Raw genomic sequence first — 22,993 nt, forward strand, 5'->3', positions numbered from 1 at the left:
GTGTCCCATATGCACATTTTTCTCTTGGGGAAATATTTATCCAAGTGAAAAAAAGTGTTTATTAAGGAAAGTCATCCATTTGCATTTTGATATTTCCTCTCTGGGAGAAAGTAATTCTAACCTCAAGTCTTTTGGTAGGTTCTAAAGTAGGATTAGAGAATTTAACCTTCTGATTTCAGCACAGTTCCAAAGTTAATAATCAGAAACAAACACTGCCATCAATTCTAACAAAAGACTTACTTATTTCTAAAACCAAATAACCATCTCAGTTTGAAAAAGTGTGTGTTGTAGCACAGGGCACAATTATCATTTAAAAAAATCTTCCTTTAAAGAAGATTTTTTCTCAATTTTTTATTTCAAAAATTTTAAGATATACTAAAAAGTTGAAAGGACAGTGTGAACACCTTCTACCCTCCACCTAGATTTAACAATGTTATCATTTTGCCACATATGCTTTGTCTCTCTATGTACATAATTTTTTCCCTCTGAACCATTTGAAAGTGAATTGCAGACATGGTGACATTTTACCCATAACTACTTTAGCAGCATTTCCTAAAAAAGGACATTCTTCTACAGAACCACAATACTGTTATTATACCCAAGAATACTGACATTAATTTCCTAATATAATCTAAATCATTCCATATTACAGTTTCCTTAATTGTCTACGAATATCTTCAATAGCTTTTTTTTTTGGTACAAAATCAGGATCCAATCAGATTAAAACTTCGCGTTTAATCTAGAGGGGTCTGTTCATCTTTTTCTCCCCCTTGCTATGTTATTGATGTTTTTAAAAGAGTCCAAGCCAGTTTTCTTGTGGAATACATCACATTCTGGAACTAGTAATAGTTTTGATATGATTTTTGACAATTTAGAATCACAAAAGAAGCAGCCTAAGAACTTAGTTTAGTATATTAGTAAAGAGATAGTTACCAAAGTGGTGAATACTTTCATATTAATATAGAAACCCCAGGAGATTTAGATCGGACAGAATGAATTTGTCAGGAAACATAATAGTATTTTGGGAGCACAATGTGTCTGAGTTTACTGGTTTTTAGATATTCTAAAATCAAAAGAAAGGGAACTGATTTCTTTAACATGTCATCATTCTTCCGTGGATATGTTTAGCAAATGGTTGGGAATGCTGGTTTGGGGCTTATAAGAGAAAGTGTGGTTAAAGAAAGAAAAGTTATCTCTTCCAAAAAATAGAAGAGGAGAGAACACTTCCAAACTCATTTGATTAGGGTAACATTATCCTGATACCAAAACCAGACAAGGACAACACAAGAAAAGAAAATTACAGGAATATCTCTGAAGAATGTACATGCAAAACTCCTCACCAAAATATTAACAAACTGAAATCAACAATACATAAAAAGGATCATACACCATGATCAGGTGGGATTTATCCCAGGGATACAAGGATGGTTCAATACCTGCAAATCAATCAATGTGATACACCACATTAACAAAATGAAGTATAAAAATCATATGACCATCTCAATAGATGCAGAAAAAGCATTTGAAAAGATTCAACATCCATTTATGATAAAAGCTGGGTTATGTCAGCAAAGTGGGTATAAGGGAATGTAACTCAACATAATAAAGGTCATATATGACAAGCCCATGGCGAACATAATACTCAGTGATGAAGAGCTGAAAGCTTTTCCTCTAAGATCAGGAATAAGGCACTCTCACCACTTTTATTCAACAGAGTGTTGGAAGTCCTAGCCAGAACAATGAGGCAAGAAAAATAAATAAATCCTTTGAGAATATCTCCCTCCCCAGTCTGTAGAGTTCTAGAGAAGGTAAAATTGCTTAGAGCGGTATAAGAGGTCAGATACAGATACATACTTTTTCCATAATGATGCTACTTTTAAATTATCACAACAATATATAATGATATTTTCATGCATTGAACACTTGTTAGATGATTTATGTATTTCAGTTTATTTATTCCTTACAACACATCCATGAGATAGGTATTTAACTCCTTTACAAGTGAGGAAATTAAGAGTTAGGCCAGAAATTTCTTATTTCATATATCACTCTGTACTAGCTCAAAAGCCATGCTCTTGACTGCTGTAAAAGAATACAAAGCACCCTATTTTTTTTTTTTTATTCCCCGGTAACTTCCCCATTTCTTTTTTATATACCACTTTTCACGATCTTCACATTTTCCTCAACTTTGAATGGTACACCTATTCTTTGGCTACTGGCCTCAGCTTTTGAAGAGTTAAGAAACTCATGAAAATATGTCTTTCCTAACAGATGGCAGATCCGAGAATTTCACTGTTTCCCCATCCTTCAGCTGGGGTTGGGAGTAAACTCCACTGTGAAAATGGGTCAAGATGATAACTGTTTAATCACTTAACCAAATGGTTCAGACTCACTAATTGAAAAATATAGGTGTTTATATAATTGTTACATTTATAGGAATCATGTTTTATCTATTATTGCCTCTCAATGTTGTACGAGAAACGTGATAATCTGACTTAATGTTAATACAACTATGGTTTACTGTGTTTGAATATAGACTGTGCAGTGAAGAGCTTCCTGCAGGGGCAACTCTGCATCAGCTGTAGTCTCCATATTCTGGCAAAGTTCCTTTAGTGAAGTGGCTCTAAGAAATAAATTGTGTTATTTTTTTCCTATTGCCTACTTCCCAGGCACCCCAACATACGTTTCTCCCTAGTGCTGTTGTTCAAATCCTCCTTGAGTTATTGTATCAGCAAAGTGTAGTTTTGGGGAAGGAAGACAGCTTTTCCTACCCTGAATTTAAATTCAACAGGACTTATGAAAAGTAATCTTTTCAAGTGTCAGAAAGGAAGAAAGTATGCCTGAATACACAAGAATGAAAGAATTTACTTGAGGGTGGCACTAATGATTCTCTAGTTGAAAATGATTTGACAAAACCCACAGTGTGGAGAGGCTTTACCACGAAAAATAAAATGTAGGTCTAGAAGGAACCCCAGTAAGTCATTTCATAACTGTCTCAGACATGTTAGTGTCCTAACCACACAAGTACCATGATTGTCTGTTCTCTTTATGAAGAGATCTTCATATACGTGTACTCCATAACTCCTTAGCTCACTTCAGTGTCTTATGAACCAAACCAACCAACATTAATCTATGTTGGATTACTCTATGGGCTTTTGTGTTGTTTACTTTTCCCTGGGTGTTGAAAACTAACAATAGGGAAAATACAGTCTCTGAGGTCAGGTGTTACATAAGGACAAAGAAGCTGGGTCAGGTATCTCTCACACATGAACAAAAACAATAGAAAAGCCACTGACATTTACTAAACATTGATACATATATTGATACATTGGTTCACTTAATCCTCATATTTCCTAGGTGAAATATGTCTTTTTGTATCCTCATTTTACAAATGAAGAAACTGGCTTAGAGAGTTTAAGTGACTTGGTGAGGATCAAACTACCACTGAATGTCACAGTTGAGTGTCTAATTTAGGGCTGCTTGGTCCAAAGCACATCTTCTTGATTACTCTGCATGTGAGTGTGTCCATTCCTAACATGGCTATGCAACATAATTTTAAGATGGAATTTTTCAAAAGCGTGACTAGTTCTTTGCCCACATAACCAGGAAAAATAATAGTTCAAGCACAGCATGTTATAAAGAAAGTAATTTTGATTTATTTGACTAGCTGTTAATATTACACAGCAAGATAGTTGGATTCACTGAATTATGGAACTAGTCAGTTTTTCTGTGCTTATGCATAAGTATGATCTAATATTTTCTATAAAGGACCCATAAAATCTGAGGGAAAGATAAAGATGGATACAAATAATTGTTGGACTTAAGGAAGAACCAACATATTAAAAAAAACTATAAAGTGAAGGCATTGTATCCTTGTAAACATACATTTGTTCACTCAGAAGATATTTATTGAGTGCCAAGCATTCTTCTAAATGCCAGAGATATGGCCTATCACCTTAATAGCTAGATGATAAAGAAATGTAGTATGTGAGTACATGTATATATGCATGCAATATATTAGGTGGTGATAAATGCTACAGAAAAATAAAGCAGGATAAGTGGAGAGTAGTTCATTATTATATAGTGTGACTGGGGAAGGCCTTGTTGATAAAGTGACATTTGAGTGGATCCCTGAAGGAAATGAGCAAGGCAGTCATATGGCTTTTGGGAACGTAAGTGCCAGGCAGTGGGAACAGCAAGAGCAAAATCTCTAAAAGGGAAACTTCCTTTCAAGGAACAGCAAAGAGAGTAGAATGAATGCAGGGGAGAGAGTAAGTTAAAAAAATTACCTCTAATACTTTTCTCTTATCCAAGTGCATCATCTTGTACTTTCTATAAAATGTTAAGTAATAATGTTAGTATGGGAACCCTTGCTTCATTCCTGACTTTGTTGGAAATATTTCTAGCTTTTTCCCATTAAGCATTACCCTGACTTTTTGACTAAGATAGATTTTTATAAACAAAATACCCATGTGTTTAAGTTGTCTATTGTTGCATAAACAGCTATACCAAAATTTAGTGACTTAAAACAATACTTATTTCATTATCTCATGTTTCTATGGGTTGACTGGGCTTGGCTGGGCAGTTTTTCTGCTTAATAATATGTCATTTTGGGCTGCAGTTGTCTGGGGGCTTGACTAGGTTGGAGCTTCCAAGATGACTCATTCACATGTGGCAGTTGGTGTTGAGTTGTCTGGGAGCTCAGCTGGGGCTATGGACCAGAGAACCTTAGTTCTTCTCATTGTGGTCTTTCCATATAGCTTGGCTTCATAGCATTGACAGCTAGGTTCTAAGAGGAAGGAAATCCTGGGCTCTGGTGTACCAGAAAATCAATTTTTCTTCACTCTCTTGGTCAAGATAGTCATAGGACCAGTTCAGATTCAAGGGTTGAGGAATAAACTCCACCTCTTGATGGAGGAGTGACATATTTATAGAGGAAGGGAGAAAATGAGCATGGTCATCTTTGGAGGCTATCATATCATCAATTCCCTATTTTATTGTTGTTATTATTTAAATCAAATTTTCATTATTAAATTTTATAATACTTTTTCAATCTCCATGAAGGTGATAATACTACTTTTCTCCTTAGACCTATTAATATGATAAATTTTATTAATAAATTTTCTAATCTTGAACTACTCTTAAATACTTGGAATAAACTGCTCTTGTACATGGCTTTATCTGTATGACTCTTCATGAGGTCCTTAGCTTCTATGATCTGAATTAGGTGTATGCAGTCTTCTAAAACCTTCAAATTATTCTCTTTTCTGCACTGTTTTATATACATGGGCTATAGTTCTTTTCCCTTCCGGATGTGTCCCTTACCTTCAGAAATTATATTTTTGTTGGCAGTTTTTGAGACCCATCATGACTGGGCTCTGTCTCCTCAGCTTCTATTTCCTTCCTTTGTTTCTTCTGTGAATTCTGCTGTTTTTGGTGCCCTTTTTAAAATATTTTGGAATCTATGTCCTAGTTTTACTGAAAATATAGTTTGTGTTTTTGTTTTCCAGTTTTTCTTTTGGATGGTTTCAGGAAGAGAAGAAAACTGGATTTATGTAATAACGGTCATGTCAGAAGTCCCAATGAAATACTATTATTTTTATAGAAGTAAATATCAAAATATTGAATTGATTTTCACAGACTCTCAGTAGACATTTTAGAGATGAAATTGCTTGAGAAGTAAAAGATTTCAATATTTTGGGGGAGAGGGATGAGATTATTACAAGTTAATTATTTATCTTCTTTTCTTTGGTGGCAAATACAACCCTCTCCTGGAAAGCTAGAGGTAATGTATATTGCTCCAAGGATAAATTTTTCTCCTCCATCAACCCCCAACTATAGCTTAAAAATGTATAAATGATAGTTGTATAAATGATGGAGGTTAAGTGATAGTTGGATGCAATTGGAAAAAATGCTTTTCCTTGAAGGTTGACCTCAGTCACTTCCAAAATTGTGATGGGGTTGAGGAGCTGAGGAACAAACCTGGGAGTTAGCGAGGGGTCCCCAGGGTGGGGTGTGGGATAAGGGTGAGCATTAACTTCAGAAGTCAGAGAGTGCTCGGGAAGTCAGGAAAAATACAAACAAAATCTTCCAAACAGCAAACTTCTGGATCTATCCCAGTAGGGACTAATTGCGCTTATTAACTACTCTGTGAATTTGATATGAAGTAGGCCCTGATTTTTCACTAGGCAGTAAATTGTTTGAGGTATATTATCAACAGTAAACAGTACAATTACAATTATGTCTTTAGAATAGAGTGTTTTAATATCCAAATGTTCTTATTGTGAGTCTTTTTAAGGTCGTAAGAATGGATTTACATGCTTGGTTAGAAACAGTTCTTCTGGTACTGCAGCTGGGTGATCTGGGCTATGGAGACCACCCCCTCCCCACACCTGCTGCTGAGATAATACCAACAGTCTGAGACATTTCCACCCATAAAAGGAACCAGCAGGCTGTGTGCACGAGTTACAGGGCGCAAAGCAGAGACCTCTGGTTCTGAGCCCTATTTCTGGCACTCATGCATCCATATGACTTATGCATGTGTGAAGGAACAAATAAGGGTTAACTGCATTCTTAGAGATGCAGTCCTGGGGAAAGAGGATGTGTTCCTTTTTCATGCTTTTGCTGTACTTTGTGTCTAATTACATTTTATGTCATTCTACACTCATGGAGTGTTTAATAAATAAAGTGATTTATTACTAATCAGCAACAATAACATTTGATAGTGTTTTCCAGCACACAAAATGCTTTCATGTACATTATATAATTTATAATTTGTTGAGGATGTTTGGCTAATACAGATTAGTTGCCTAGGTACCTCTATAATATTGTGTTATCAAGAAGACAGATTACTTCCTAGATACCTTGTTTCAATGTAAAATTACATGTTGGAGAGAGTTATAGTGGTAATAATTCGCTTAACAAGTATTTTTAGAGACTCTCAGGGTAGAGAAAAATTGGACTATGAAGTGAGATTATAGAAACTTTTAAAGGGCTTTTACGGATAAGACCATTTTTTCTTAAAAACAAATAAAGCATGTTGAAGTCATCTTGTAGGGATGAGATTGAACGCTAATCTGGAAAAGCAGAGTTGTATAAGGGCCATACCTGAGGAGTATATCAATATATGTCTTTCTTTCTTTTTTTCTACCAAGAGAGTTGGGGCTTCTCTGTCTCTGTCTCTCTGTATCTCTTTCAAACACACACAGTCAAGATCAACAGTGAATTGGCTGGCACTTGTTTTAGTCTTCCAGAGGTGTCCATGAAATTAAAGATTAGAATGCTCATATCGAAACCATTACTGCCAGCACTGAGCTGATAAAATAGGTATAGAAGTTACCTTTTAGGAATATCTCACAACTTTCCTATGAAACCCTGCAGATAGTAACCTTCTTGCGAGGAAGACACTGATCTGGGCGTGATAGAATGAGGCTTTTGGGCAATAAGCAACTCATTGAATGTCCCCGCCCTTCCCTCCCTTTTCTGTGCACTTCATTGATCACTTAGGATGATAGCAGAGTAAGGCCGCTGTTAAAAATGTCATGTGTAAATGCAGAACTTGGTTGGAGATGATCTGTAACACTGAGGAAGAGCATCTGTCAATGCTGGGAGTTCTGCGCAGAGAAGATGCAGTGGGGTCTTAGAAACAACAGGACTATAGGATCTCTTCCTTACACTGATAGGTCCTGCTCTAGCAATAGTCCAGATGGCTCACCAGAATTTCCTATTTTCACTATACCCAACAGCGTGAATAAGACCTGGAAGTGCCTCCAAGATGGAATCTTCACAAATAGCTTTTAGCTGTGAATTATGTGAGAATCAAACCTAAGGTCCACTCATCTACACACAAGCCCTAAGTTCTACTCTTCTTCATTCTTGTCACTTGTCATTCAACAATGATAGATGAGCTCAGAGCAGGAGGAGCTAGTCTACATCCTTCCTTCTCCTCTCCCTACCTCCTTTGTGTTCTCCAGATATACAGAGGTGGGGTGAGCAAGAAATAAAACATCTTTTAAAGTAGTTGCATTTCTTTGCCTTTGTTCTCTGGACCTTCGGACCCAACACAACATCAGGCTGCTCCCTTTATGAAGTGGGTTCATTCACAGTGAAATAATCTCAGATCCTTTGAAGGGGAAGAGGCCAAAATTACTTTGGAAGTTGTACAACAATGTCATATTTGAACCTGTCTAGTCTAAATCCCTCATTTTGAAGTTTAAGATGATCTCTTTAGGCATGTCCATGAGAGATGTATAATATAATGCAATTTTCATCCCTGGGGCATCAGTTTGTGTTCCTGACACTGGTGCTACATCCTTTATCACCATTCTCTGGTGTTGGAAATAAAATCAGTGCTTATGACCTAGTACTTACTATATGCCCAAGTGTGATAGGGGGATAGAGGTTTGCCTCACTAGGAGGAGTAGCCTGGCAGAAGGGGATAAAAGCAGCTATTTTAAAAATTAAAGTTGTACTTGAAGTATAGTTGATTTACAATGTTGCTTTACTTTCTGGTGTACAGCAAAGTAATTCATATATATATATATATATATATATATATATATATATATATATATATATATATATATATATATATTCTTTTCAGATTCTTTTCCCTTCTGGATTATTACAAGATATGGAGTATAGTTCCCTGGTTCCCTGTGCCATACAGCAGGACCTTGTTGTTTATCTATTTTATATATAGTAGTGTGTAGATGTTAATCCCAATCTCCTAATTTATCCCTGTCTCACCTCTTTCTCCTTTGGTAACCATAAATTTGTTTTCTGTGTCTGTGAGTCTAATTCTGCTTTGTACATAAATTCATTTGTATCATTTTTTTAAGATTCCACATATAAGTGATATCATATGGTATCTTTCTTTCTCTTTCTGACTTCACTTAATATGATAATCTCTAGGTCCATCCATGTTGCTGCAAATGGCATTATTTCATTCTTTTTTTATGGCTGAGTACTATTCCATTGTACCACATCTTCTTTATCCATTCATCTGTCGATGGACATGTAGGTTGCTTCCATTTCTTAGCTATTATAAACAGTGAAAAGCAGCTATTTTATGGGAGGTATTCATACAGCTGAGAGACAACAGAGGAGGAGGAGTAGGAAAGCTTTGGGGATCTTATTGCCTCAAGAGACTGAGCACAACAATATAAATATTTAGAGATAGGGCATAATGCCAGATTCTTTAGTAAAAAATTCTAGTTCTGCTGTTTGAATTTCTACAGCTTTAGCCATTGAGCAATAATGTGTATAAAGAAAGAAGGCGTTTGGGAAGTCAAGTTAAAACCACAATCTTCTATAATTCAAGAACATTTGGATCTTTGCTAAGATCATCCAGCTCTCTCATGCTACGTGCCTACTCTTATCTAATGGAACAGGACTCCAGGTGGGTCCTGTTTTCAAACAGCACCTCTCTTGGAGAGTGAGATCGAGTTACCTAGTCAGGGATTCCAGGGAGTAGGAGTTTCCTGTGCTAGTCTTCATCCCTAGAATCAAGAGTCTTCTTGTCTCTGTGACTTGATGTTAAAATGAGAAAAATAGGAGAAACTTGGAGATTAATAGAGGAGGATCACTGTAGAAAGGATCCTAATGGGTCCTAGTGGAAAAATTACCAAGGATTTGGGGCTGAAAGAACCCTGTTTTTGAAGAATCACAGAGAAAAATTTTACTTAATTTTCTCTTTCCATAGATTTCAGACATTGCTCAGGGGTAGATTTGGCATTATTCCTTCTGAATCACTGATTAATTCACCAAGGAAGAAATACACAGCTCTTCCTCATTCCTTTTGCATCATGGTGTAATTTCCATAACTGAATTTCTATGATTATCACATATACCATTTAAATATTTCTTAAGTATTTTTTCCTTAATAAAGGATAAAATTTAAATAGTATTAGCATGAAGTTTGGCTTATCAGGAGCTGCTTGTCAAGTTAATATACCACTGCCTTTCTCTTAGAAGATGTACATTCCCTTTCCTGTAGAATTCACCAGATGGAGGTACTTCAGAGGGGGAGGAAAAACTTTTAACGCACATACCAAAGAAAGTTTAGGGTCTTTTAAAAAAAAGTAGGAGAATATGAAGAGACTAAATAAGAACAAAAACAATCTCTATGAGGCTCTTTCTTGAGTATGTCATATATTTTTCAATAGACGATGATTGATTTTAAGAACCACGAAAAGAAATAAAATGTGCATTAAGTCCTCTAAAGTCACCATTTTCAGTTACTTTGTTCAAAGGTTGTTGATGCCCATTTACAAAGAAATAGAATAATGCTAACAATTTGTAATGGACAAATGGATCATTCTGGGTTGATCCTTCTCATCTTCAAAATGCTTTACCTGGCGCTCTTTTTCTCTAGGCTTTGAGTGATTTTCAGGGTTTGTGGGAGTAACCAGATGTTGGCTGTAAAAGTAGAGCTAAGTGTCTCTGTCAATGGAATAGAAATTCTCTTCCTCATTTCACGGGAACAGGCTTCTAAACTGTTGGTGACATGGTAAAAGATAGGGAAGCTGAAGCAGTGATATCAGATAAGAAAACAATGATGGGTTTACCAGCTCCTTGTGACATTGAACACAAATAAAATGTGTTTTTCCAAATGTTGTGTGGATGCTTTGAAAGTTATGCATCTATTAATCTAATTCCCAACCCCCTTTCACTCCTCCCCACCATCATAAGCTCCCACACTTGGATATCAGTAGAAATTCTGGAAATCACTTGAGGACCCACATATATAAATAAACACAATGTGAAGTAAGATTAATTGATGATGTGGTAGGGTCCAAAATAACTCATGATCTCTTATAGGTACTTCAGGGTTTGTTTATAGCTCAGAGCTTAAGATTTCTTCCTGTGTCCCGAAAAATCTAGATTACCCTGGAACAGAATGTCTTTTGTGAAACTGGAGTTCAATCTGTGGTAATTGGTGAGGTTTTTAAATAGGATGTTTGTCTGATGTACACTACCCTAAAAAAGCTTTTAATGTGTTCACTGGTAGAAAGTGAATGAATCCTAAAAATGCCTCAGGATGATTTGTAATATACTACATACTAAATCCTAGTAAGAGTAACATATCTGTTACAATGATAGAGTATCCAGTGCTATAAAATACAGTGATCTATGGTCCACAGGGACAAAAATGTCTCCTACAATACCAAAGAATGTGTCAACCTAAGGACACATTATTTCCCTAATAACAAGGAAAAAAACCCCAGACAAACAAAGATAGGGACTTCCCTGGCAGTCCAGTGGTAAAGACACTGCGCTTCCACTGCAGGGGGTGCTGGTTCAATTCCCATTTGGGGAACTAAGATCCTGCATGCCTTGCGGTGAGGCCAAAAAATAGAAACAAAACAAAACAAAACAAACAAACAAAAAGATAAAACAAAAACAAAGATAGAGGTGATCAAAAAGATTATTTAGTCTAGATTTCTACATCCTGTTAGGACTGCGCCTAACCATGTTGACGAGATATCCATTACTACCAAAAAATTACAAAAGCTACTTACTGTGTGCTGCCCACAGATTTGAAATGAAAGTTGAAAGGAATTCATGAGAAGTTGCCCATTAAAAATGGGGAAAGAATAGGTCAAATATCTATGAAGGGAGTTGGAAAGATCTGGGTATATTGTCTGAGGACGATAGGGATGAAAATTTCCTTGGTTTTCAAATACGTTAAAAGCCATAATTCTGAGGATGACGATGAGGATTTCTCCATCTTTGCTAACTTGAGAGGAAATGGCTTTTATCTACAGCCTGAGAGATTCAGTTTATCTAAAGGGAAGGACTTGGTAGGGAGAGTTATTAGGAGGGTAAGTGAACGAAATAAACAGAGTACAACCTCTATGGCAAAGTTTATGTCTAACATTGACACTTAAGATTTAACATTCACTCTCTGTCTCTTGCGAAAAGTTTGGTTAAAAACATGTTTACTATTGAAAATTCTTAAAGCTCTTATTTACCAGCTTGAACTATTGTAAATGTCATGTGAAATTCATTTTAGTTGAGGAAAGAAGCTCTTAAGGCTTATAGTGCAAGCTTATCCAATATGAGCAGAGAGGAGGCTTGAGGAAAGAGAGTATAGCCATTTTTCTCCTAATAATTCCTCTTATAACAGGTATAAAGTGCCCAATTATTTATATATATGTTCACTACATTTCCTACTGGCTGAAAATTAGTATGCTTTCTAGCAAATGAATGGTTGCATTTTACAAACCTCATTCACGATTTTTAGAAAGTTTGCACCTGGCATACATTAAGGAGATTATTGACTTATTGTTTTTCTCATTATTAATGTAGTTACTTGAAAAAAAGTTATACAGTACATACTTTAGGGAATTAAATGTTTCTTTTTGCCTCCAGGATATAGCATCCAAAAAACAGATAAAACAAATCCTTAATATCATTAGGAAAACAATTTTTGCGTAGTGAAATCACTCAACTCACAAGTTTGAAATTTGGCTGGAAGCAAAAGCTTTTGAAATTTTTTTTCCTAGAAGAATAAAATTGTTTTATAACTTTTAAACAAAGCCAATACACTACTTTTGAATGTATGCTCATGATGCTTAGGACATATACTTTTAGGATGTTGGAGGATCAAATTTCAACATAGAAAATTATCCTGACTGTTTACATGGGGTACTAACTTCAGTGTAGAGCAGTGGTTAAAACTGTGGGACTCTTGGATGTCATTCATTCACTCAGTCATTCAGTAGACATTTCTGGGTGTCTGTTGTGTTGTAGGCTAATTCCAGGCATTGGAGACATAAGAATAAATGAGACAGAAAGAACCTTGCCTTCATGAAGTACACATTCTAGAGTGAGGCAAGCAATGGACAAGTGAATAAACAGATCGGATAATAACTATAGAGAAAATAAACAGGTTTTGAAAGGGTGGTCAATTTAATCAGGGTGGTTTGGTTTGGCCTCCTGAGGAGGTAACATTTGAGCTGACAGATTTTAATCCCAATTCTGTCACTTCCTGGTCCTGTGACATTGGACTGATTACTTCTCTGACTTCCAATTTCCTCTCCTGTTAAATGAAGATACTTACCACCAGAGATAATATGAGGCTCAAAGAAGATAGCAAAGTAACACAGGGCTTGGTGCATATTAAATACTTAGCTAATTAATATTAGTTACTTACTATTTTATTAATAAACTATAAACATTACTCCAAAAGGATCAGGAAGCAATTTTTTCATTATGATACATTCTGCTCAGACCACACAGGGGGAATTGTTTCTCTCTTGCTGGCAAGTTGAATCACATTCTGAGGCCTGACTGACTCATCTGTATTAAAACAGCTTGAGAGACTCCAAAGGCCTGGTCCCCACTAGCAGGAGTGCTGGTCCAATTGGTTGTCCAGATAAGGGTGCCTAAATCCCAGTTACAAAATTTCTGCCTCTCCCAGAATTTATGTCCTGTCTCTTTCAGGAACCAGATTCTAGCCTAAGTAGAAGCTTTTTTGGACTCTGAGAATAGAATTTGAGGCAACTTTCCATTTTTGTTTTTTTTTTTCCTCCTTTTCTCCAAATGTTAGGTCAAAGTGTGAAGAGGAACAGAGAGATCTGCAGAGGGGAAACAGATGTTTATGTTCATTTCACAATCATAGAGCTGGGTGGATACGGAAGAGCAAGCGCGGCACCCAGGACAGAGCTGCACCCAAACCACCCCAAGGGTCCCAGCCTCTTTCTTATCTTGTAAGACTCCTTTGTTTCTTCCCATGAGAGTAGGTGTTCTCTAAGTTTTCCTCAGTGACCCCTCCGAAGGTCTCACGGTTGTGCTGATTACCGTTTTGCTGATAGCAGGCTCAGTGAACAGCGATGAACAATGTGCAGCTTTGCCGATCGTGCCTGAGGCTCTGCTCCCATCTGCTGGTGCTTGGTGCACCCAAGTTTGCCTAATTAATCTTCTTTCCACTCTGTTTTACAACTCCCACTCTTCCCTGTTCTGAGTCTCCGAGGCTTTTCCCTTCCCTCCGAGGCACCAGCCCTCTCCCAACATTTCCTGATTCTCAGCCTTGTGGATTTTCTTTCTTCCAGGGTCTCTCTATGTCCCAGCCATGGGCACAGATCTTTTTAAAAAGCACTCTGGTTTCTCATTCATGAATTTACTAGCTGTTTCTGAGAGGCTCTAAAGGCCTCTTCTGTCTTAAACAATTTCTCCTGTTAGAAACTACCAGGTCAAGGAATTATATATATACATATCTTTTTTTTTTTTTTTTTTTAACCCCACATTTGTTTATTTATTTATTTTTGGCTGTGTTGGGTCTTCGTTTCTGTGCGAGGGCTTTCTCTAGTTGTAGGCAAGCGGGGGCCACTCTTCATCGCGGTGCGCGGGCCTCTCACTGTCGCGGCCTCTCTTGTTGCGGGGCACAGGCTCCAGACGCGCAGGCTCAGTAGTTGTGGCTCACGGGCCTAGTTGCTCCGCAGCATGTGGGATCTTCCCAGACCAGGGCTCGAACCCGTGTTCCCTGCATTGGCAGGCAGATTCTCAACCACTGCGCCACCAGGAAGCCCTACACATATCTATTTTTAACTTGCTTTTTACTGATTGATGGTTGGTTATAGAATTGTTCTTCTTAACTTGATTTCTAGGCATCTTGATAGCATAAAGAAGGGTTTTCTGAACTTTCTAAATTACATTAGATTGAACTATATGAACTTATGATATCCAAATGGTTTTGAACTGCCAAATGGTCATTTCATAGGTCCACCTAATAAGAAATGCCTAGGATGCTTGTTGAGATGTATATTTACAGCTCTTTCTCTTAGTGGGTCTGGTATAGAAGCTCTGGTGTGGACCAAAGAATCTGCATTTTTTTCCTTTTCTAAATTGAAGTATAGTTTTCCTTTTTAAAGTTGAAATATAATGGAATATACTCAGATATTTCTACAGATTACAATGTATTCAGATTATTTATACATATATGTATATTCAGATTATTTTCCATTATATGTTATCACAAGATCTTGAATATTGTTCCCTGTGTTATACAGTAAATTCTTGTTGCTTATATATTTTATGTATAGTAGTATATGTCTGTTAATCCCATACTTCTAATTTATCCCTCCCCCACTGCCTTTCCCCTTTGGTAACCATATGTTTGTTTTCTATGTCTGTGAGTCTATTCTTATTTTGTGTATAGATTCATTTGTATTATTTTTTAGATTCCCTACATAAGTGATATTATATAATATTTGTCTTTGTCTGTCTTACTTCACTTAGTATGTTATTCTCTAGGTCCATCCATGTTGCTGCTAATGACAATATTTCATTCTTTTTTATGGCTGAGTAATATTCCATTATATATATTTTACATATATATATATATATATATATATATATATATATATATATATATATATATATATATACACACTACATCTTTTTAAACCAATCATCTGTTGATGGGCATTTGGGTGGTTCCCATGTTTTGGCTATCATAAATAGTGCTGCTATAAACATTGGGGTACATGTATCTTTTTGAATTAGTGTTTTCATCTTTTCCAGATATATGCCTATTAGTGGGATTGCTGGATCATATGGTAGCTCTATATTTAGTTTTTTAAAGAACCTCCATACTGTTTTCCATAGTGGCTGCACCAATTTACAGAATCTGCATTTTTGACAAGCAGGTTTATCTGATGACCAGGCAAATTTGGGAAATACAGGTATATCATTTGTAGTTGAATAAATGTCTAATTAAATATGGTATGTAGGGCAATTTACATTGTTTATGAGTCTATTGTATTTGATGTAAGAAATTTTGACTTAGTGAGTGTGATGATGATTACTAAGAGTCCTTTAAAATCTGTTCACGCTTTCTTTGGGAATATAGCTAACCTCTCTTACAATAATGTATGGCCTAGGGTTTAACTTCTCTCCAAAGAAATGTGAACAGAACTCATGCCTGCCACTTGTGGACCTGGCCCCGACCACTACTCCTTGCCCTCCATATCCTCTCATCTTCTCCTGTCTAGATATAGAACACTACAAAGTCCTACCCAACAGCAGGGTCACGAGATGGAAAAAAGTAGATCCTTGGATGATTACATGGAGTAGTACCACCTCACCAACCTGAACACTTGCCCGGGTCTGTTCTCTGAGCAAAAAGAAAAATAGAATTCTAACAGTTTGAATCATTATATATTTGAGTCTGTTTGTTCTAGCATCCTAGCTTATCTAGTGTGGTGCCATCATTACAAAATTCCAAAAAAAGTGTGCTGTTAGCTTAACTGTTAAGTGGCAGGTAGTAAGAAAACAGAACAGACTAGAAAGGTGAAGATCCACGTTATTCCATGGCAAAACATTTGTAAGACTATTGTCTGTGAAACCTGGAAGGTAAACCTAGTTCTTACTGAGTCTATTACGCTCAAAGAAAAGATTGGGAAAAGTCAGAATATTAGAGTATATTAATTGTTACTGTGTTTAACTAGGTGTTACAAGAAAGAAAAGAGTTCAATTGGTTGTGTTTAAGCAGCGATTGATAAAACACAAATATTAATGTCCTTAATTAATAGTTGGAAAATTGATTATTTTTGTATTTCCCCAAAGAAGATACAATTAAATAAGGATTTGAGCAACAAATGTCCATTTCTCTGTTAAAACAGGGAACCAGCTCTGTGTCAAAGAGAAGAGCCAGGGTGTTCCCTTCCCATTGAAGTCTTTTGCTTCATACAGCCTCTACGTAGCTAGTGTTAATTTGAGAGCAAAAGGCACTGGCTAGATGAAGCAGACAAATAAAGTATTTTTAAGAAACATGTCTAGGAAAGAGATTCTTTGGTCTTGGATGTGGCTACTGGTACATGGAACTTACCAGAAGCCTAATAAATTTTTGAGAGAATTGTATGTCCAAAGAAACTCCAAGCTTGTACTAAATAGTCTTCTGACTATAAAACAACACGTGAGTATCGAAACTGGACAAGCCAGAAGCAGGCTCTGAAATTTGTGCAGCTCCTGAGAAAGACAGAGTCCCTGAGGCCTGATTCAGATGTGTGTCATGGTGGAAAATGGATGAGGAAGAAGAACTCCCCAGAGACCCAAGCCAGGGGAAGTTGAGAATAATGGATGAAGAAATTCCTCCCAGAGAACAGCATAAGGGTCAATTCAAGAAACTTCCCCCACTGCTAGGGCAGGAAGTCTTTCTAACATTTGCCATCAGGATTCTGTTATTGCTATGTCTCTCCTATTCTTTACTTTTCTGAAAGGGGGTTTAGATATTTTGGTTATCCCATCCCTGTTCTATCATTGTCTAAGGGGTGATTGTATATATGGAGGAGATAATGAGTCTTCTACTGGACCACAAGGAGACATGTCTCCATCAAATGGAAAGGATCAGGCATTACCTGCATGGCTGGACTTTAACCTGTTTCAGTGAAAGACTGGGGCTCTGGGCGGTCCCTCTTGGGAAAAAGTTTGTTTTACCTGTGGGAAAAAGTGTGCAGGGATATTTGGTGGCTACAGAGTCTGACACAAACAGAGATGGCTAGTTTCCATTAAAATCTGTCCTTCCCTCTTCTGGGCATGTAGGTGATTTTATTTCCCAGCTTCCCTTAGACCGAGGTGTGGCCTCGTGACTAAGTTATCTCCTCTGAAGTTTGACTGGAAATGATGTCTGTCACTTCCAGGCCTGGCCCATAAAACTTTCCATTCAGGTTTCTCCACGCTCTTTCTCATTAGTCTGGTTGGATGTGGACAACTATGAGATCTTAAGGGATGGCAGTGTCACAAGATGCAAAGAACCTGGGTCCCTAAATGACTAAATGGAGGAAAGCAGCCCCACTGACTTGAATACATATTCAGGAACATAAATTAGCAAGGAACATCCTGTCGTGGTGTTAATCCCTTACATGTTTAGGTCTGTTTGTTATAGCAGGTTAGCATACCCTAACTCAGTGGTCCCCAACCTTTTTGGCACTGGGGACCAGTTTCGTGGAAGACAATTTTTCCACGGACCAGGGTGGGGGATGGTTTCAGGATGATTCACGCTCATTACATTTATTGTGCACTTTATTTCTATTATTATTACATTGTAATATATAATGAAATACTTATACAACTCACCATAATGCTGACAGGAGGCAGAGCTCAGGCGGTAACATGAGCGATGGGGAGCGGCTGTAAGTACAGGTGAAGCTTTGCTTGCTCGCCTGCTCTTACTGTGTGGGCTGTTTCCTAATAGGCCTCGGACCGGTACTGGTCCATGGCCCGGGGGTTGGGGATCCCTGCCCTAACTAACAGTGGCTTTTTGATTAACTTATTAGCTATAAACCTACACACTGCTTACATTATTTATTTACTGTTTCGTGGCCTCCACTTACTCCATTACAGGTTATTTAACCTTGGGCAAATTGGTTAATAACTTTGCAACTTGGTTTCCTCATCAGTCAAAATTAGGAAAATAATAACACCTCATAGTATCATTGTGAGGAGGCAATGAATCGATGTATGAAAATATCTCAAATATGCTCATAGCAAGAACTTTGTAACTGTAGAGCTATTGTTATTGTTGTTAGTACATATTCTAGTGGTGTTTGAGTTTTGTCATTAAATACTACTGCACTGCTTGTAGGATCACATGTGGCCGTAATGAAATTCACACTGAGACTGCAAATGAAGAACATCATAAATAAAAGCTGTATTGTGAACCATTACAAAATGCTGAATGAATACACATGGATCAGGTCCTTTTGTCTTGTGAAAATTAGGCATATCCAAAAAGTTGGTGGACTTCAGAGTATTCAGGAACGATCCCAGGCCACTCTGTGATTCACAGTGGGTCTCTATTGAATTCATGGTGGAATTAATCCTGACTGAGTTATACCCGGAAAATTAACTGTTTGGATTCTGCTAACTCACCCAAGGGGTGGCATGGATTTTTGTTTGTGGGAAAGTACATTTTCAGCCTTATCAGAACCTGTGTCCTTACACAGAGGGTAGGGCCTCTGTTGATCCTTGTGATTTTGTGCTCAGGATTGGTGAGGGAGATAATTTCTGTTGAGTTTTCCTACCTGTCCTTTAAGTTAGTTGCCTCATGTTAGTTGCCCACCTTCATGTTGCCTTTGTAGAACAGGCCAAGTAGATCCAAAAACAAAGATGTCCAATGTACTGAGCCATCTCTGAGCCAACTTTGCTCTTTGCCCCAAAAGAAGAAGTAGTGATGGAAGATTCTGAAAACGTTATCCTGGAAATAAAGTACTGTTTACCTGAAGCCCAAAATTTTTGGGCAGTTAGGTAGTAAAATTTATGAAGGATTTCCTATCTTAGACAGTGAAAGGAGCCAGGCCTTGTGGAACTAAAAGTCTTGGTCACAGGGAGTCTGTCCACCGAAACCTGAATCAGTCACAGGCCTTGGTTTGTTGCCAGATAAAGCTGGAATGCAGGAGGGTTATGAACTGCAGATGCAGTTTCTAATCCTGGGAGCATGATTTTTCTTGGGTCACTCTGGTCACAGATACTTAATTTTCTTTTTCCCTCTTCTATTCTTTCTTACTCCTAAGAGATGAAGCCCACAGTTTACCTCTCTGCAGTACACTCTGGCTTTCTGAGTGTAATTTCCACCCCTGGAGCCTCTGAATGTGCTTGTGCTCATAGGTATCACAGTAGACTGTGGAAGGAACTGTCTATACAATTCCTGTTACTGCACCTTTGATATGGCCTCCAAGAGTCCAGAAAAAGTATCAGACACGCATCACACTGCCTCAAAAAGAGATATTGGAGGGTTGAATACCTACAAGACATTGGGTTTTTGAGCATCATGGCATTTAGAAGGAACAGAGCAAGTCAACTGGCCCATTCTTTTCTCCTCTTTCACGTACTTCCTTTATATTTTTGCCTAAGGTTAAAAACCTGGTGATTTATTTCATAGACCCATGAGAGGTGTTTCAGGTTTTCTTTTGGCTTACAAAAATGAATCTCATCCATTCTCCAGAGACTCTCGGGTGTCTTTAGAAAGAACAAAAGAGAAACTCCTGAGTAAATATTCCCAAATGGGCAGAACTATGTCATAACACTTTATAAGCCTGGGGCTTTGTTTTTATTCACTATTATTTTATGTTATTTTTTCCCTTGTGGATTGGACATAGTTTCCCCCTTGCTCTGGTCATTAGTGTTATGATGGAGTCTACATTGGACTAATCATCATTTAATTAGGTGGAAAAAGTTTAGAATTGACTTTCAGCTCTCTGTGAAAACAACTGCTTTTACACCTCACTCAGCTGATAGAGCAACTAGATTCCCCCCCCCCCCCTTTCCACAAATTGTGTTAATTTCCTGCATAGGCAGCCTGGGTTTGCAAATAGTGACTTAACTAAGTTTTTAAATACAGGTGGTTTTCTTAGAAGAAGGAGCCATAGACACGACCAATTCTTATACAGAGGATGATGGTAATGGTGAATGAGGTACGTCATGCACAGGCTTCAACTTGAATGGGATTATTTTACGCAGCCATGCACATAAACAGACAAACCATGCACACTACCTACCTCAACATACAATCTAACTAAACTAGAAATGGAAGTGTTATCCTTATGTCATATGTCATGTGAAACATTAATTGATACTACTTTATCAGTGAGATGTCTGCCACAAAACTCAAAGCTAAAGATAAGATGAAGACAGGATGGGAGAAGACATGATGGTTGTTCCATGGTAAGCTGTGAAATCTCTAAAGGTTGTTGGGACATCTTGAGTCATCCCTGGAAGGGAGTAGGAAGAAGTGCCCGGAGATGTTTCTCAGGTATACTTGTAAAAAGCATCAGTGACCATTTTTATCTTCCTTCTACTGCCCCCAATTTTTAGACCTAGCCCATAGTTGAAGTTGGGGTTACTCTGGAACACGTGTTTTTATGAAGAACTATAAACGAGTGAGCCACTCAAAATTTAGCTAAGTTTTGAATATAATGCAAATGGAGGAATTTGAGTACATCCCATCTGTTTCCAAATGAAATTTATACATTGTATAGTTACATTATTCAATAGATGTGACATTGGCTGGTTGGGTCAAGAAAATTCTATGCTGTATTATAATCCCGGTAGAGATAAAATGATTCTTTAAAATACAAGCAAACTAGTTCAAAAATATAATACATTTAATAAATATTTTATATGTTCATTCCTAAAGAGACATCTGTTGGACCAACAACTTGTTCATTTATTCCTCAAAGTTTTAATCGGCCAGGAATTATCTATGCGCTGGAAGGACAGAGATGCGTAAAACATATTAATTCATTAATTCAGTAACAATCTATTGAGAGCATACTAGATGTTGAGTTCTGTTTTAGAAGATGAAGATAGAGCAGAGAACAAGACAAAGCCCTTGCCCTCATGGGGTTTACGTCCCAGTGTAGGATAAAAATGGTAAGCAAATAAATATAATGTGAAGTAGTGTTAAACCTTATGAGGAAAGATGAAACAGGATAAAAATTAAAGAGTGACTGTACGCATGTGTGTTTGTGTTTGTGTGTGTGAATGCATTAAACAATGTGATCAATTGAAGCTGAGGAAGATCGGGGGAATAAAGTAAGGTTGGGGGAAGAGCAAATGCAAAATCTTCAAGGAAGGAAGGAGTTTGGTGTGTTTGAAGAATATGAAGACGGCTGAGAGCAGAAATACTGCACAGCGGAGAGTTAGGAGAGGAGGTTGGAGAGATAATGGGGACTAAGTCATGAAGTACCTTGTAGACTGTGATAAATGATGGGGCCTCAGGGCGAAGGGATTTGATTGGTGGATTTGGGCTGTGGATAGTCCTTTTGTCGGGAGTGTGAAGAACTGAACTATACGGGATAAGACTGGAAGCAGGGAACTGGGAGGTGATTACAGTAGTTTGGATGAGAAATGATGGTGGCTTGGATGAGAGTGAAAACAATGGAGGTGGTGAGAACTGATCAGATTTGAGATGTATTTTGAATGTTGACCTGATTGGTAGTAGGAAGGGATAATAACTAGTGGTTTGGATGGAGAGGGATGGGAAGTATTGTCAAAGGAAGAAAGGAATTAAGGATAATACCAGAGTTTTTGTTCTGAGCAATTGGGTGGAAGACAGTGGTCATATACTTCTATGGGGAACACTAGGGGAGGAGTAGATTGGGGCAATTAAAAAATTCTGTTTTGGACAGGTTAAATTTGAGATGCCTATTAGATATCCAAATGGACAGTTGAATATATGAGTCTGGGTCAGGGTTTTTTTTTTTTTTGTGGTAGAGATATACATTTTGGAGTCATCAGTGTATAAATCATATTTAAAGCCATGAGACTAGATACTGTCAACCAGGGCATGAGCATAAATAGAGAAGGGGACTGAGAGACCGAACACTGAAGTGTGCCAATGTATAGTGGTAGGGAAAGAGATGGAGAAAGCAGCAGAGGACATGGAGAGAGATTTGCCAGTAGGGGAATAAAAACCAGGAGAATGTGGTATCCCAGGAGCAAAGAAAGTGTTTCAGGAAGGAGAGTATAAGCCGTAAGAAAAGCCTCCAAGAGATCAAGTAAGATGAGGACTGAGAATTGAACACTGGTTTTGGCAAGACATGACCCTTTTCCTCAGGAGCTTATAGTACAGTGGGACTGGGGAAATAAGGAAACAAATAAATTGCTATACAATGGTGCAAGTTGTGTTCTAGCAATGTTAACACATTTCTGGGGATGGGTTGGAGATGGAGCAAGGAATTCTCCTTGGGGAATCAAGGAAAGCTGCATCGAGCAGATATACGTTTGGATTCTGATAGGTAGGAGGGAGGGAAAATAACCAAGATTTATAAAACTTAAAAACATTTTTTTCTAGTTGGTTGTTGATTTTTCTACAATCACTCATGCAGAACTAATATTTCCTCTCCAGTGAATATCCCACTACTATTACTCCATGTAGACATATTTATCAATTATCAGTAAACACGATAACTATATCATCAGGACCATACACACACTCTATCACACCCTACTCCATTTGAAGAATACTCTTGTAATTATATTTTTCCTT

At 37.5% G+C, this 22,993-nt stretch overlaps 1 protein-coding gene across 1 annotated transcript in view; it reads right to left on the reverse strand.

The window, feature by feature from the left end:
* RHOJ (ras homolog family member J) overlaps positions 1-22,993 on the reverse strand; it is an 83,359-nt gene that overhangs the window by 56,544 nt on the left and 3,822 nt on the right. The window lies entirely within an intron of this gene.

Source organism: Balaenoptera physalus, assembly GCF_965194825.1.
Source record: "Balaenoptera physalus genome assembly, chromosome: 2".
Classification (NCBI taxonomy): Eukaryota; Metazoa; Chordata; class Mammalia; order Artiodactyla; family Balaenopteridae; genus Balaenoptera; species Balaenoptera physalus.